The following is an 18,211-nucleotide window of genomic DNA, read 5'->3' on the forward strand; positions in this document are numbered from 1 at the left end:
ACTGGGGGTGGAGGTGAGGGGGATGACAAGTGTGGTTTCTTTCCCCTGACATGACCATTATAACATGTTTGTAGCACAGCATGCTTTCTAGCTTGAAAATAGGGAAGAGGCACATGCATTCAGATGTTGAAAATTCAAAATCATCAAAATACAACCACAATGTAACCTTGGCAAAGGGAGATAAGAAGGGCAGACATAAGAGGGCACCATCCTGAAATCAGGATTATACCCATAATTCAGCTGTCAACGTCTTTATCATACAGCTAAGTTTCCCAGTAAGTTCTTCTAGCGCCCGTGCTTTTCCCTGTACAATTGCTCTTAAAGCAGAACACATTCTTAGGCTATGTAAGTGGGCATGCTCTGCTGCTGAATATCATTTCTTATTCTGAAACTAGACTATTAAAAATAAATATGTGCAGCCCTTGTGGTAATTAAAGAAATGACATGAACTCCAATGACAATGTAAGGCAAAAGAAGAAAAACTTATAAATCTGAATATAATATATATATATATATGCAACTTTTGACATTTTAGAAACCACTGGCTTGAAATGAATTCTTTGCTAATTAGGAATTGTTTTTAAATTAATAGTATCTAGTTAGATTAGCAAATCATTCTTTTTTTGACTTGATATGCCACCATATTACATAACAGCCTGGAATTTTATTAATTAAATTTCTGCTAAATGCAAATAAATGTCTTTAACATACAGCACACAAAATCACTAATAAAATCATGATTTACTTATTTTCATAATAGTAACTTGGAATAAATACATCAGTCGAATACATACCACCAAAGCTTAATTTCCATCACATTTACTTGCTTTTATGTGGTTTGGTTTCAAGCTATCAGAAGAAGGAGGAAAAAGAAGAACTAGAATACATTTTATTCATATTATATAATAACAACTATAAAATTATAGATTTAATGTTTACAAGGGAGCAAAGCAAGGAAAAGGCAAATGAATAAAGAACACATGCTCCGATATGTTGCTCTTCTCTGGCATTCGCTTCTAGTGCTAAGAAAAACAGAATCAATTCTCCTATAACACCTAGACTTCAAATTCACCTTCAATATAAACAAAATATCTGAGCTGTAGTCCATGAATCCCGACTCTTCAATTGTCTTCCTGATTTGGTCACCACCTGACTACAATCCTACGAAGCTTACTTCCCTCTCCTATTTTGCTTTTTTTTTTTTTTCATATCTTCAAAATAGATACCATTGAGTATTGTGCATTTCTTTTAAGAAAAATATAGTGTGACCTCCACAGGTACTCCTTTTCTGCAGCTGGGCCATCAATAAATTATGTTTATAGAAGAAGTTCATTCCATTAAGGTATGTGTAATGCATATGGCTTCAAAACAAATCGTGTTTCATTATTAAGCTTCTTGATGCAACCAAAGTTGTGTTCCTGTAAGGAAAATATAAATTTTTCAGAGCTAACATTAGATTCAGAGTCTACTTCCGTTTATTTGTGGAACACCTAAAGTATGTCCATATAGTATATTAGAAAAGTGCACAAACTTCATGAAAGTTAATACTTACAAAAGCCAGTTATGAATTCAATTTTTTAACATAATAAAGAAGTCACTGCCTTTTTCTATTTTTTTTTTTTTTTTTTTTTTTTTTTTTTTTTTTTACAAATAAGAATTTAGGAGCTCAGTGCAGTTAAGTGACTTGCTGAGGTGATAGACTAAGAAATGGCTCTACCGGGATTGAAAACTGGGCCCCATTCTGCATATTTCCTGTAAACTATTACTGAAAAAAAGAGAGGAGCCTCACAACAACCTCACAACAGACTCCTGTTGGCACCCTGTAGCCGGGCCTACCAGCAATTTTATATTTCAGCTGTTTGTTTCCTATGTGCTGCTCTGTGGCACTGACCTCACAAACAATCCCACCCCACCCCCCAGAACCTGCACCTGGACCATACCTGGTATTATGTTATATCATATCATATCATTTCATATTATAGACTCAGTCTTATAGTAAAATAGACCGGGTCTTATATTAATTCTTGCTCCAAAAGACGCATTAGAGCTGATGGTCCGGTTAGGTCTTATTTTCGGGGAAACACGGTATTATCTTCGTCTAAGCACCTAGTGACTTAATAGCCACTGCACCAAGAACTTAGCTTATTTTGTGTGTCCAGTTTCTTACAAGGCTGTGTTATGTTGTTGACTTGCTAGGAGGTAAATATGAGATAAGCATTTCTTTCATTTATTCAGCCCTTCGTTTGAGGAATTATATATATGTGCAAGGAACTGCATTAGATACTGAGAATAAAACATAACTCACCAATAACAGTCTAAGTAGAAAAGATAGGCATGTCAACTAAACAAGCCCAACTGGACTGGTAAGCTCCCATGGTAGAGGCAGCTGTAAGAATCTGTCTATGAGCAAAGAGAGGTCTCCACTCGGCCTTCTGGTCAGCCTGAGAGGCTGTGCCGAAGTACCCCGAGGGCCCAGCAAAACCAATGCTCGCATTCTCTGAAGATGTCTAAGTTTGAAATTTTAGACTGCAAAATTAATTAATGGTTTCTATATCAACTTATAATTTTATATTAAGAAACAAAATAGTTTACCATTCTCCAGCTGACCTCATCAAGATTTCCTTGAATTGATAAATCCCCCGAAATCTCTGTATAAGAACATCTGACACTTCCTTTCATGTCAACCAACATTAGTTATTATTAATTTCACCAAAGTATATTTATATTGACATTTATCCTACAATCTAATTAATACACTTTATTTATTTATAATAAGATGAGATGATTGCAGGTATTAATTTGTAGAGGAGTTGCTAACCTACCTTGAGTTTCTTTTGTATCTGGCCTACTTTCCAAATAGTGCAAGCTTTCATAGTACAGTTCTTGTCTGCTTTCTCCCCAGGTTTCTCTTTAATGCCTAAATACTGATGACCTACAAAAGAATAGAAAAATAGGTGAAGAGGTAACGGGGGGAAGAATTAGACAGTTTAATTTTGGGGTTCTCATTTATAACAGCTAAGACAGCTCTTTCATTTAGGGACTCTGCAGATTTTAGCCCAGAAAAATCCTAGCTACAGAAAATCAGAGGTCAGCAGAGTCTGGGAGCCAAGCAGGACATAGTGATGGGTTGAATATAAATTCTACTAGTTTGACTTTCAAGTTCTCATAGGTTGATGCCGTCATCCATTTAAAGAATGAGTTTAGGCAGACTGCTGGTTAGATGCCGTGAAGGCTGCTGTGCTCCAGCGGGGCAGCACAAAACCCTAGTGGGCAAAGGAAAAGAAGAACCATGCATGAAAAATTGTATCCTGGAGCCGTGTTGTTTGTGACAGGATACCGTGGTCACAGTGGTGCCCCTTGGCTATCCCTGAATAAACAGCTATGAGAAAAGGGAAGAAGGAGTCCCAGAGAGAATTCAGTGTCTGATGTATGTCGAGCACAGTTAAGTGTTCAGATTCTCAAGTACAGTTTTCATAAAATCTATTCATTGGAAAAATTCTGGTGTGTCCAGAAGGAATTAGCTGCAGACGAGTAGCTCTGGTGAGCCCTGGGATGACATTGGTACTTTGATTAGCAATGATCCTAAAAAGCTTGCAAGTCGGTTTGGTTCTTATAAAAAAGTATTACCTGACACTTAGGAAAATCTAAACATTCAAATAAGACAAACAAAGAGACTTAGACATTTTGTTTGATTTATGAAAGAATAAAAGTGAATTTTTAGCTGATTTTATGAAAACTGCTTATGAAAGAACTAAACAGAGGAACAAGAAGGAGCAGAGGAAGAAGGACCAAGTGTGGCTCTGTCTTCCCCTTTGACTTCCTAGAGTGAAGGTCAGGGCCAAGTGCATCATGGGCCCTCAGGGGACAGGTGTTTACCGGAGAAGAGAGGAAGGAATAGAAGGAGGGGCAGGGGAAAGGGAGAAAAGAGAAGGATGAGGGGAGGATGAGAAGAGGAAGGGGAGGGAAGAAGGAAAGCAAAGAATAGGGCAGGAGATGGGTCTGGGTGTATGTGCAACTGGAATAAAGAATAAAGGAAGAAAAAAGTATGTGACTGGACTGAAGAGGAACTTATAGGGAAAGAGAATTAATACATCATCATGTATTATAATTGTATAATTAATCATGTATAATTATCATGTATAATTAATACATCATCATAGAATACACAATTATGTATAATTAATACATCATCATACAATACACAATACAAAATCAATGAGAAACAGATAATAGATTCACAGAGTATCCTAATGATATAGTGCAGAAATGTTCCATTTTAAATCAACATCATGAGTTAAGTCTAGGAATATAATTAATATAATGAACTTCCTGAATAAAGAAGAGGGCCACCAGTTGGAACTGTGAAAAATGAATCTGAACCAAGAGGTAGTTTATGTCCCCCAAAAAATATTAGGATGAGGTAATGTCTTTCTTTTTCTATGTCAGCCAAATTTCATATAAATTATAATTTCATTTTTTGGACCATCCCAGATCCTGGAATGAAAGTTGGAATCTAAAATTAACAAACAAAAACCTTGTCTGAATTCACAGACACTGAAATGCGAACCTGTCCACACAGCCATGGAGTAGGAAAGAGTGTGCACGCTTGATGCCTGGTTTGTGGTGACCAGTTGAGTGGAGTGGCATTGGAAGGAAGCTTTTAGTGGCTGAGAACCTTGCTCAGGTTTGCAGGAGAGAGCGTTAGAGGGCGGGTAAGGGAGCCTGGACTCAGATTTCATTTCTCTTGATAGTCAGTGGTGTATCTGCAGGCAGACATTCCCACTCTGAGCCTTGGTTTTCTCATCTCATAATTGAGAGGGTTGACCTCTGTTATCTCTAAGATCCTTTCCAGTTCTAAACCTCCTAGAGTTAATTTGCATCATTATGTCTTCTTAATAACCCATATGTGCCTTCTTAAAAGACTGTCTGGAAGGGCTCCATTCAATTAAAGTTAGTCGTTAACAAGCTACTGAATGTAAAGGCAAAATAGTAAGGAATAAGATTTTCTTGTTACTATTGGACTCTTACAATCTCCTTGTGTGTGTGCGTGTGTGTGTATTTATTATTGTTGTTAACACAATTTCTGCTATTTGCATTCATCTTTAAGAAGTATTTGTAAAGTACTCTTTTATTTTTTGGTGATATTGTGCATAATATTCTAATGTGCTTTCCTTTACATGCTAGTAGTACTTACCAACTTCTTTAGAGATGCTTATTTAATCTACATTAATACCGAAAAAAAGCAACATATTTAACACCTATGAGGCATCTGTTTAGGAATTACATATTGTCAGACAAATCAGGTTGAGCTTAGCCAGAGTCAAGCAAAATAGAGCAAGGCTCTTAGCCTCTGAAAGCCTACTGCCCACTCCAGGACCCATACAGCAATTTGCCTTGCTCTAGTACGTTGTTAAGTAGATGGCTTTGATAGAGAATTAGGGCAGAATCCATCCCATACAAGTTCACATTTCCTTATTACAAATCCCTAGAGTTAGATGTATTTCAGCATTAAAAAAATTTCAAATTTCAGACAGCTAATCCTCTATATAATAAAATTCAGAAAAGGGTCTGGGGAAGCAATTCTTATTTAACCATAGTGATATTTCTGCCATGTAACAAATGAATAATTCACAAATAAATAAAGACTATAAATAGCCTCATGCCAACACAGAGAAGGTTTTGCCCTTAAGGAAGTTTGTTGCAAAGTCTTTTTAAACTTTCAGTGTTCCAGAGCTTTTGGAGTTTTGAGGTGCTCATAAGGTATTGTAGATCTGTATCACAGTACAAGGAATCACAGGATTTATTATGACAGAATCTTAGATTAGCTTGGAAATTTTGGTGTTAAAAATAACACTGCAATCAACATGCATCTTTGGAAACATACAAGAGTATATCCTTAGGATGAATTCCCAGAAGTAGAATTGGCATGTTGTTGAAGGGTTAATTGACGTGTGATTTCACATTTTGATAAACATTGCCAAATTGCCTTCCAAAGAAGTTGCACCAGTTTATTACTCTCACTCATAGTGTATGGGAGTGTCTGTTTCTCCATACTTCCTTTGTACTAATTTCTTGGAGCTGTTGTAGCCAAGTACCAAACCGGGTGGCGTAAATAGTACAAGTTTATTGTCCCACAGTTTTGGAGGGTAGAAACCTGAGATCAAAATGTTGGCAAGGTTGGTTCCTTCTGAGGGCTCGGGTGAGAGAATCTGCCCCAGGCTTCTCTTCCAGCTTTTGGTAGCTTCAGACATTCCTGGATTTGTATATGGCTGTGTCTCCCTGTGTCTTCACATGGCTTCCGTCTGTACAACTCTGTCTTTTTGTCCAAATTTCCTCTTTACATGAAGACACCAGTCATGTTGGATTAAGACCTGCCCTAATGATATTTTACCTTGATCATCTGCAAGAACACTATATTCTCATACGGTCACATTCACAAGTACTGGGGGTTAGGACTTCAACATGTTTTGGGGAACTCCATTCAACCCAACATTGGCTATTAAACTTTTCCAATATGATAACTAAAAGACAACATCTCACAATTTCAATTTGTATTTCTTTAATTATGTTGGATTTGAGGATTTTATTTTTCTTACTTTTTTATTTTGAAATTAATACAGATTCACAGAAGTTGCAAATACAGTACATAGAGTCCTATAAACCTTCAAAACAGTATAATTTCAAAACCAGGAAATGACATTGATATAGTGTTGTTAACTGGACTACAGATCCTATTTCATGCCCTCTTAGGTGTGTGTGTGGCTGTGTGATCATTTTCTGCAATTTCATTCTACCTATGGATCCCATGTACAGAACTGTATAACCACCACTACAGTCGAGATAGAGGAACACAAAGAAATCCCCTGAGACTATCCCTTCAGTCACATCCACCACCCCACACCAACACTCTCCCCCCACTACCACTAATCTAGTCTCCATTTCTCTAGTTCTGTCATTTCAAAGATGTTGTACTCGTATAATGGTATCATACAGTACATAAATTTTAGAGATTTTTTTCTTCACTCAGTTTAATGAATGGCCTTATGTTGTAAGATATAGTTGTGCATAATACATGCAGTAATTATCTGCCCCTTTATATTGCTGAATAACATTCCATTTATTTTTTATTTTCTTAGTCATTTTTATTTTTGTATATATTGCCTGTCCATAATTATGCCTGCTTTTAAAAAAGCTGTTGTCTTTCTTTTTGATATTGTCTTTGCCTTCCTTTATTAGTTTTTGTCCATTTAGAATTTTCTTTATCATATAAAATTTTTCAATAATTTATTTCATGGGTCCTTGGTATTCTGTCCTTCTGTCTCACTCACAGAGAGGATGCCCACTCAAAACTTTAAATGTTAAAATCCCAAACCTGTCTAGAATTATTCTGTGTGTGTTTAAGAAGTGAGCTAGGGATCCAGACACTCTGTGGGACTTAACTATGTATTTCTTACAGATGATTCTGGGCAAACATTTGGTCCAACCTCAGTGTGCAGTGCATTTGAGTACTTGCACAACCAATACACATCCTCAGCAGGAGTGTGGTTTGTGAGCCCTAGTTTAATTATGACAGTAAACTAATTCAGCTGCTAAAAATCAATCACTAGCTAGTTCATAGAAAAATCATCCAAGATTTGAAATCTAGGTGAAAAATGGGAGTTTTGGAGGTGTAGATAGACTTTAGGAAAATATAGAAAGTGTTAACACGCAAAGGACAGGATGTAGACTTTCCAGATGATGCAGGTTTTTGGGTTCCCAGCCCAATTCCTAAGGTCAATACACCTATATTTATCATCTGATTTTTTCTTTAAACAAAAGCTCTCCCTAACCCTCAGACTAGTAAATGGTATCATAGGGTACAGGGTGCCATCTCAACAGAGCTTTCCAACTGATGGAGAGCAGGTGCCCCGTGTTAGGGATACATTCCCACTTGCTGACACAGTGACCCACCCAGTCATAATCCCAATGCAGGGACTGTCCTATAGTGTCATGACCACTATGACTGCCCCAGTGAAGGCAAATAAAACCAGTACATTAGGCTCCAGCCCTCATATGGCTTTGGTGACAAGTTTTTGGTGATTTTTTTATGCTTTTTCCCTATTAGCTATATAATCTTTTCATGTCCAGGAAATATCTCTATAGGGGAGTTGCCAATTCATGTAAGAACCAATAACTAGGGGAAGAACCCACTATAAAGGAGTGATGAGAGAGCCACCTACCATGAAAATAATGGCTGACTTCTTCCCACAAATAATCTCTGAAAACCCCAGAGGATGCATGGACCTCAGAGTTGGATGACACTGAGACTCCATCTATGTGAACTATCTCACTCGATGGACATGTGTCTTCCATAGTATCTGTGTTAGTGTAGCCTGAAAGCATCAATGTGGTTTTGAAGTCAAGCAGTCCTGGGTGTTCATCCCACTCCACAAGTTAATAGTTGTATGACCTTGAATAAGTTACTTAATTTTCTTCATGATAAAATTGTGATAATAGAAAGTGTGTGCCTGCTCTCTTTCTTGAGCAGATTAGATAATTCAGGCAACATGCCTAGCATAGTGCCAGGTATGTGTACCAAATGTGTTAAGCTGCCATCTTTATCATCTCCAGAGTCCAGACACTCCTTCCTTCCTGAGGCCATCCTAGTAACTCAGGGATAAATGGCAGTCAAGCTTTCTGAATTCACTATCATCTGCTATTGAGTCCACAGTGCAGGATTAATCTCCTCAAAGGTCAATTCATTTAGTTTCTTTCTTTGATCATTAACTGAACCCACCATTTCAGAAACATGTATTAGTCAGGGCCTGCCCTGGGCAAAACTAAGAGACAAAATGGACAATCTGAAAAGCTCTTTCCTAATAAACTATTAATGGGTGATAATGGCTTAATGTGTCTGCCTTCACATATAACATATTTGTCATTTTACAAAGAGCCCTCCAATACCTTGTCCTAAAGAAGTCACTAACAATGAAATTCCTGTGTTCAAGAAAGGCCATCTGAGAAGACAGGGGTGAGAAATAGGGTTTTGTTCTACTCATTCTCCTCAGATCTTACAGTCATATGCATCTGTTATTTTTTGCCTACCCATCTTCCCTTTTCATTGTGAGAGAATGGAACTCATCTTTGCCTTTTGAAAACTACCCTTTTAACCTGATGGGACCATCGAGCTCAAGGTCCTCCTCTCCTTGCCAAAGATAATTCCTCTTTACTGGGGACTAGAGCAGTGGTGGGCATATGACCCAAAGTATCACATAGATACTTTACCTTGTATCCATATGAATCCAGGAATAGGGAGATTATCTCATTCTGGTCCTGAACACTAAGGACCAGGTAAGCCTGGGGAATCTTCTTTGCCATCACTGCAGAGCAAAGCAGAGACTAGAGATGGAGTGAATGAGAGACCTATTTTTATGACATAATTTGAGCATCTAGATACAGTAATATCTGATCTAGCTAACCATTGGCTATTTATATTCCTGTCACAATAACAACTTCCCCTTCCACATACCTGGTCTTTCTCTCTCTCTCTCTCTCTCTCTCTCTCTCTCTCTCTCTCTCTCTCTCTCTCTCTCTTTTTTTTTTTTTTTTTTTTTTTTTTTTTTTTTTTTTTTTTTTTTTTTTTTTTTTTTTTTTTTAGGTGGGTTTGGGAAGATTCATATTACAAACAACTAAAAGAGTTTTGAAGGGCCGGCCGGGTGGCTCAGGCAGTTGGAGCTCCGTGCTCCAAATGCCGAAGGCTGCTGGTTCGATTCCCACATGGGCCAGTGGGCTCTCAACCACAAGGTTGCCGGTTTCGACTCCTGCAAGGGATGGTGGGCTGTGCCCCCTGCAACTAACAATGGCAACTGGACCTGGAGCTGAGCTGCGCCCTCCACAACTAAGATTGAAAGGACAACAACTTGACCTGGAAAAAGTCCTGGAAGTACACACTGTTCCCCAATAAAGTCCTGTTCCTCTTCCCTAATAAAATCTTTTGAAAAAAAAAAAAAAGAGTTTGATTAATATAGTCGAGTACAAATGGATATCTAGTTGAGGAATGGAGAGTTATAAAAATTTGTAACCAGTGTTGTACAGAGAACTTGTAATTTAGTTATTTGATAAACTAATAGCATAAAATAGTAAATATAGACCTTATCAATTTATCTCCACTGCACACAAATCCTTTCAATAGTTCTGTTTCTTATAACAAGCATTCAATCCTCTTTGAATCAGATTCATGACTGAATCCCTACATAAGTCAGTCTGCATTCTCCATCTAGTTTTATTCGGTTCCATCTTCATGATAATCCATACGAGACCTGACAATTAAGTTCACAAAACTTGTTGCAATGATGTTGTTAACCTTTTTGGATATCAGAGGGATTATTCATTAAGAATTTGTACCAAGTGAACAAACAGTTACCCAAGTTTACTATTTGGAAGTGCTGAAAAGACTGCATGAAAAAGTTAGATAAAGGAAATATTGAAAGGAAGACATTTTGATGACATTCAGGACATCAAAGGTATAGATGACAGCTCTGATGGCCATTCCAGAAAAAGAGTTCCAAAATTGCTTTGAAGGGTGGACTAAGTGCTGGAGTCAGTGCATAGTTGCCCAAGGGGGATACTTCAAAGGTGACCACAGTGATGTTCAGCAATGAGGTATGTAGCACTTTTTCTAGGATGAGTTCATAAACTTAATTGTCTGACCTTGTATATCTGTAATGTCACTTGCTGACATTTTATTTGGTTAATTTGAAATTTAAGACCTTGGGTTCTGGACTTCCATTGATTTGATTTTACCAATTACCACTGCGTTGACTTTGAGCAAGAGGCTAAAACTATCTAATCTTCAATTTTTTAAAACAAAATAATTTGGGAAATAATAGTAACTACCATATAGTATTGTAACATTTAAATGAGATAGCTAATTAAAGTGTCTGCTCCATAGTAAGTCTCAGTGACTATTAGCTATTGCTATGGCTAGGATTTTACCTCTTCAGCATGCAGCACATGACCAGCATGGGATATTATCTAGATAAATATTTGTTGAATTAATAAGCAAATATATCCTTAGCCTTGAAAAATTCTTCAATGCACATTTTTTCTCCTCTGTATGGGAAAACCCTTGTTTTCTGGAGGCAATGCAATAATGGTCAAGATAGTGAGTGGACTGTAAAGCCAGTAAAACAGGTATTAAGGTTTTATATGCTTTTTTGCTTTTTTTTTTTTTTTTTTTTTTTAATTTATGGGACTTGGACAAGTCACTCACTCTCTGGGAGACTCAATTTCTTCACCTGTACTTAGTGGTAATGAGACTGCATATTCTTACGGTTGTCAAGAGGATGAAATAAGATTATTAAACAAGTTAGTTGCATGAACTAAAAGCTGCTCCTCCTCCTCTTTTTAGTGGCTGGTGCTTAGCATACATTGATATAGTACTCACTGGGTAAGTATATGTTTATTTATTCTTGTAAATATTGCTTTTGGTTCACAAATAGCAAGAAAAATACAAAAAAAAATCACTAAGACAAGCTCAGTTTGTCTACGAGTATCTGTATGCACCTGATGCCTAATACCAAATATTTTTATCTTGGTTTACATAGAATGGAAACTAGAATCGCAGACAGTCATTGAAAGATCAACAGTCATTGAAAAATTAACTGCTTTTCATGATGGCTTGAAGTCACTGACTATCCACTTCTTAGTGAAGGGTTTGAAGAAACTATGTTCTTATGTCTCCATTTTGTTTCTTTATAGCTATACACATCACCACCACATCACTTCAGTTCTTGGTGACAACACACAACCCCTACCCTCAGTGCTTTATTCGTGCTTACAAATGCAGAGACTCACCTAACTCAGTATTCCTATTCCAGGTGTGTCAATAGCATAACAAGGTCAGGATGAATAAATTCATCCATTCAAGCACACAGCCAGAGTAACCTGAATTTCTCTGTCAAGAAAGGACAAATATTCAATGTAGCCCACAGTCAACTAAGCATGCAGTTTCTGTGGAAAATGCATGACAGGTATTAGGGCTGGGAAATGCTAGAGAAAAATAGTTCATACCATCCTTAAAAGGCTCAGGCCACATGCTTAATTTTTCAGGGCGTTGCTGATGAAAACCAAGTGACAGTACCTAATGAAATAAGAATAATCTCTAGCTGCTTACTTCCAGTTGTGTGATACGACACTTTTTATATTTTCAAACATGAAATGACATTGAAAGTAGATAAACTCCACAAGCAAATAGTCTGCGAGATCTTTGTGACCAACACTTAGCATATTTTTCAGCTCAGTGAACAGGCAGTGAAGATAATGATGATGTCAATAAGGGTAGTCATCTCTTTCTTTTAAGAAGCACAATGTCCTAGAGAAAATGTGATGAGGGCAGTTCAATTTTGATAAATGTCTCACTCAGTGTAGCTAAATTAAGCAACATGGATAATTTGGAAATTTATGAAATCAGAATGTAATATTGGAAAATTAAAATCAAAGCATTAATTTTAAAAAATTAGATTTATTCATGGAAGTTTGTAACGTTGTGATAACAAGAAATGTAATGCATTAACTAGGAACATGAGTTTTAAAGTCAAATTCCTTGGGTTAGGAATTCTACTTCACTGCTTTCTAGCTCTGTAGTTTATTTATCCTCCTATGCCTCAGCTTCCTAGTCTGTAAATGAAAATTATAGCAACTTTTCATAGTGATATTAAGTATACATAGGTGTCTATTACAGTAGCTGACAGTAAGAGCTCAATAAAATACTAGCTATTATTATTTTCAATTAAGGATTTAATAGCCAATCCCTGATTATTAGGGAAAACTAGATTATTATGCATGTTTTCTTGAGGCTGTCACACACTGTCCATGTGATGTGAACTGAGATCATAGACTCCATAGATCAGTCTCAGTGGTCCTAGACAATATATTTTAATGGAATTATCAAGTATAAGGGAATAGTTTATGCTCTCCATGTATGAAATCATTATCCATGCTAAATGGGAGAAGTCTTCCATGCCCCTCATGGTTTCCCATTACTCAATTTATTTCATCCATCAAAGTAATTAAAGCAAAGAGAACTGTAGGCAGTTTTTCAAACTTGTTTTTTATATCTATCACAGATAGCGACATGCATTGAATGGGAGTATTTGGTAGAAATCCCATGCATTCACCATTGGTTCCGCATGAATAGTTTTTAAAAGGTTTCTCTGTATTCATTTACTTCCTTTGGAAATGGAAATGACTTTCCATTGTCATCCCCAGTAGCTGGTCTGTCTTCATTAACATAAAATGATGGGTCTTTCTTAAGTCAACTCCAAAGTAACCTTCAAAGATCATTACTACCAATAAAGTTCTGATTTCACACTCCAATTTAACATTAATAGTCTAATTTGTAGACTTCATAACTGAACAACAACACTTGGAGTGGCCATTTTGTTTGCTACTCGCCATGCCTTCCATTTTCATTTATACGCCAACATCAGCTACTAACTGATAACAAAGGGACTTCAATCCCTTATTTGCATCATGAAAGAAGTCCGGAACAGCCTATTTCTGGCATAGCAAAGTTGCAGAGCAATATGCCTTTAGAAACCAAGGTTAAAGATATTTAACTGCCCTTTGAGCCCATCCCTTAAGTTACCAGAAAGCAATAGATAATAGGGCTGTGTGAGACCTTGAAAATAACCACATAATGTGAGATCGTTGCCAATATTTTTTTTACACATTTGAGGAAACAACGCTGCTGCCTTATTTGGAAAACACAGAAGATGAGGTATAACTTAATTGTTGTATGAAAGCCAGTCCATGTGTCCTTGCAATACACAATTTCTGTTCTCAGAATATCTTTTTAGAGCCAGTTAGGGCTTTGGGGAAAGGATAAACAGAGAGGGGATTTCATGCAGTGCAGCTTTTAGCATTACTCTATTTTTGTCATTCGGATGGAAGAGTTTCAGATGCAATGTCTGCCATCAGTCTTTTTTACAAAATGAAATTTCATCTGAAAGGAGAAACACCATTTGTAAAAAAAAAAAAATTAAAAACGAGGAGATAGAGGCAAGTAAAGGTAAAGGCTGTTAAGAGACAAAATGGTTTCTGAAAAATTCGGCTTGGGCTTTGAAGCTGGGACCTGTCATCACGGTGAATGGGACGTATGAACAAAATCTCTTTGCCATGCATTTTAATTGAATATTTTTGAAAAAGAAATAAATGTCCAAATACAAAAATAAAAGTGAAAGCAAAAGCAAACTGAAGTATCTTGTAACTCTCTGGCAAGGTGTTCTAGTTTTGAAATTGTTAAAGCAGCTTCCTAGAGTTAGTGACCCTTCTCTCAAATCTTTTATCCTAACAAAAAAGAAAAGAAAACAAAACAAAGATAAGAGAGCTGGAAAAAGAGCTCCCAGGGTCCTGCAGCAAACACATCAGTGTTCAATCCTTTCAATCTGCTTCCCTAACTCTTCAGTTGTTGAATTCCCTTCCTCAGAGACATAGCAGCATTATTCCTTCATTCTTTTATATTCTGTGTACACTTTATTCATGTTCCTTTCTGTCACTGGAACAAAGAACTTTATTCCTAGTCTTTTAACAATAGCCCATGTGCTTTCGGGGTAGCCAGAGACAAAGATGACTTCTATCTTCTGAATTTCATAAATGATGAAACACACAGTGTATCTAAGCCTATAAATGAGACTTCAGTGGAGAGAAGAGATTCACAGGAAGAAAAGAAAGACGACGTGCGGTCTGTGGAGGGGCCACCAGTTGTTTGTGTGCAGCAACGTCTGTTACCCTACCTCCAGCAGAAGAGGAGAGCCCTGCTGCCACTGGCTGAGCCCCGGCCCTCAGAGTGGATCTTAGAATTCCAGGTAGGGAAGCTTGTCTAAGATCTTTGCATGACAAGCGAATGCAGGGAAAATAAACCGGGGACTTGATCACAGGCATTTGCAAGGGTGTTCATCTCCAGCGTGGAGACAGATTAAGCCCGCTGCAGTCTAATTAGATTCTGAGCACAATTAATGCCTCTTGATTAGATGAGGCCTCCTTTAACTAGAGGGTAAACAGAAAAGAGAGGGGAGACTGTACATATTCTTGGTAGCTTGCAGCACTCTCCAAGAAACATTTCCAGTAAGTGGGATGTGACTCAGCAGGTTATTAAATGAAACTGTAGTGGAGGTTATTGAAAGAGGAAACAGCACCAGCAAATCTCGATTGCCAGAGACTCCCTCACTGCACATTCTCCTGCCCTGAGCAAGAGAACCAAGGCTTCATTCTGGGGGTCCTGATGGAAGACTCCTGGGCCTTTCTTTTCTTGATGTTTGAAAAAGTGTTTTGAACCAAATTCCCATACTTTTCTTACTTCCTTGCATCAGTTCAATTTGCCGACTAAGCATTCCTCTAACACTGGAGATTTCCATATTTCCAGGAAATTTTACACACCAAAAAGATTTTCAGGAACATTTAGTCACTGGGAGGAAGACAAACCTGGTTTAGGATGCTAGTGTATCTAAAGGTTTTTACTTTGTTTTCCTCCTTTAGAGATATAAAAATCTTCCCATGAGTCATTGACGATGGCTTTTCTGTGAGGAAAAGAGACTTTTATAGCTTCTGTCATTTTCCTTGGCAAGGCATTGTTTTTGCACGAAGAAATTAAACCCGGGTTATTCATGGGTTTCAATGATGTTCTCTGAAAACAAAAACAAGCTAATGGAAAAAATTTTCACCACCACAAGCATAACGAAATCTGCCAGTCATCCAGCATTTTAACATTTTAATCCTCCTCCATTGCCTTACAAGCAGAGCTACGTGAAAGACATAGAAAAAGAGATTTCTGTTAGCAAAGTGTTTCCAAGTTAATGTCAAGAGACAAGATTTTAAGACATATGGGAAGCCAGAAAGCCAGAATCACAGCACAGAAATACCATTCTCTCTCCTCCTCTCTTCTCTTCTCTTCTCTTCATTCTCTCTCTCTCTCTCTCTCTCCTCCTCTCTCGCTCTCTCTCTCTCTCTCTCTCTCTCCTCTCTCTCTCTTGCCCAGTTTAAAAGCTAAGTATTTAAATTTCAAACTCTGTAGGAGCCTAATTATCTTACCTAAAATATTAAATTGGCAGGACTTAGAGGAGTAAAGCCCATTTGTCTGAAAGACCTTAGACAGGGTTTCATTCCCCGTCCGTTTCCCCTCTGTACTTTCCTGAAGGAGCCACGTTAAGGATATCTGGTCTCCAATCACCAGTGAAGAACCTCTTATAGACTGCAGGTGCATTTTAGTTGAGTGCTTTTGTTATCACACCACAGGCTGTTTCCATACTTTTGTTTATATCATTCAAAGATCAAGGGTCCCTTCAATCCTTGATACATAGTTTGGCTGGAAGATATATCATCAAAGATCAAGGGTCCCTTCAATCCTTGATACATAGTTTGGCTGGAAGATAATTTACTTTAGTAATTTGTCCCACAATCACCTTCAAAGATTGAGTGACAAAGACCCACACCTGATGCCCCCTCTTTTAGTTCCAAAACACATAGGAAATTCCAGACTAACTTGTTAAAATGAACCATCCATTGCATATTAATTTTTTTGTCTGTTAATAGACTTAAAAAACAATTTAAGGTATACAGAAAAAAAATGAGTGAAAAGTACAGAGAACTCCTTCACATAATTATGTCTTTAATTTTCTGATGCGTGTCTGGGGCCTTCCTGATCCTGAGGGACTGGATTCTCAGACTTGGCCATGTTCCAGAGGTAGTAAACAACAAGTCAATAAATGTGCCTTCCAAATGCAAACCAACCAGTTCAGAGCCCACACCCCCAACCAACTCCTCTGCGGGGCCCTCATGCTCTGGACCACTATCCAACTGTCCTAATCACGCCATGGCAGGTACTAGATGACCAGGGACTGCCTATGCCCCAGAGCCCGCTGAAATCAGTCAAACTAAAAATTCTTAGGCCGTTGACCCTGCCTCACTTGTTCCCTCATATGGAAACAACAATAAAGGCTCTTGTTCAGAGTTCCCCCTTTTCCTTCGGCTTCCTGACTGACACCAATGTTTTTCTGTGTTGCCTCCCATAATACACTATGGTTTGCCCTCTCCTTTGGGAAGTGTGAATAGCAAACTATAGTTCAATGGCAATTTTCTGATCTATTGGCCTTGCTACATCTAAATAATAATAAAACATATTTTAAAACATTTCCTCATAGTCCATCAGGACTCCCAATTTTGCCTATTATTAATACTTTGCATTAGTGTACCATATATATAGTGTACCATATAATATATATATATATATATATATATATATATATATATGTATATGTGTGTGTGTGTGTGTGTGTGTGTGTGTGTGTATATTGAGCTCATACTGATACATCATTATTTACAAGAGTCCAAAATTATATTAGGGTTCACTCTTTGTGTTCTGAATTCTATTGGTTTGGACAAATGTATAATAACATGAATCCATCATTATAGTATAATACAGGGCACTTTTACTGTCCTAAAAATCCTCTATACTCTGCTTATTCATCATTCCTTTTCTCCTAACCCCTGACAATCAATGACCATTTTATTGATTCTGTAGCTTTGCTTTTCCAGAATGTCATATAGTTGGACTCATACAGTATGTAGTAGCCTTTTTGGATTGGCTTTTTTCACTTAGCAATATACACTTATGTTTCCTCCATGTGCTTTCATGGCCTAATAGTTTATTTCTTTTTTATTGCTGAATAATGTCCCATTGTCTGGATGTATGACTATCGATTCATCTAGGGAAGGACATCTTGGTTGCTTCCATGTTTTGGCAGTTATGAATAAAATTGCTATAAATATCTATTTGCAGATTTTTGTGTGTACCTAAGTTTTCAGCTTCTTTGGGCAAATACTAAGGAGTGCAATCGCTGGGTCATATGGTAAAAGTATGTTTAATTTTGTAAAAAACTCACAGAGACTACCCCCAAAATGTCTGTACAGTTTTTCATTCTCAACAGTAATGAATGAGAGTTCCTGTTGCTCCACATGCTTGTTAACATTTGTTGCTGTCAGTGTTTTGGATTTTAGCCATTCAAATAGATGAGTACCAGTATCTCACTATTCTCTTAATTCATAATTACCCAATGACATATGATGTGGAACATCTTTTCATATACATACTTGACATCTGTATATCAATTTTTCATAATGTGTCTCATAGGATCTTTTGTCTTATTTTCAAATTGTGTTGTTTGTATTTTTATTG

This window comes from Rhinolophus ferrumequinum, unplaced genomic scaffold (assembly GCF_004115265.2).
Source record: "Rhinolophus ferrumequinum isolate MPI-CBG mRhiFer1 unplaced genomic scaffold, mRhiFer1_v1.p scaffold_87_arrow_ctg1_1, whole genome shotgun sequence".
Taxonomy (NCBI): Eukaryota; Metazoa; Chordata; class Mammalia; order Chiroptera; family Rhinolophidae; genus Rhinolophus; species Rhinolophus ferrumequinum.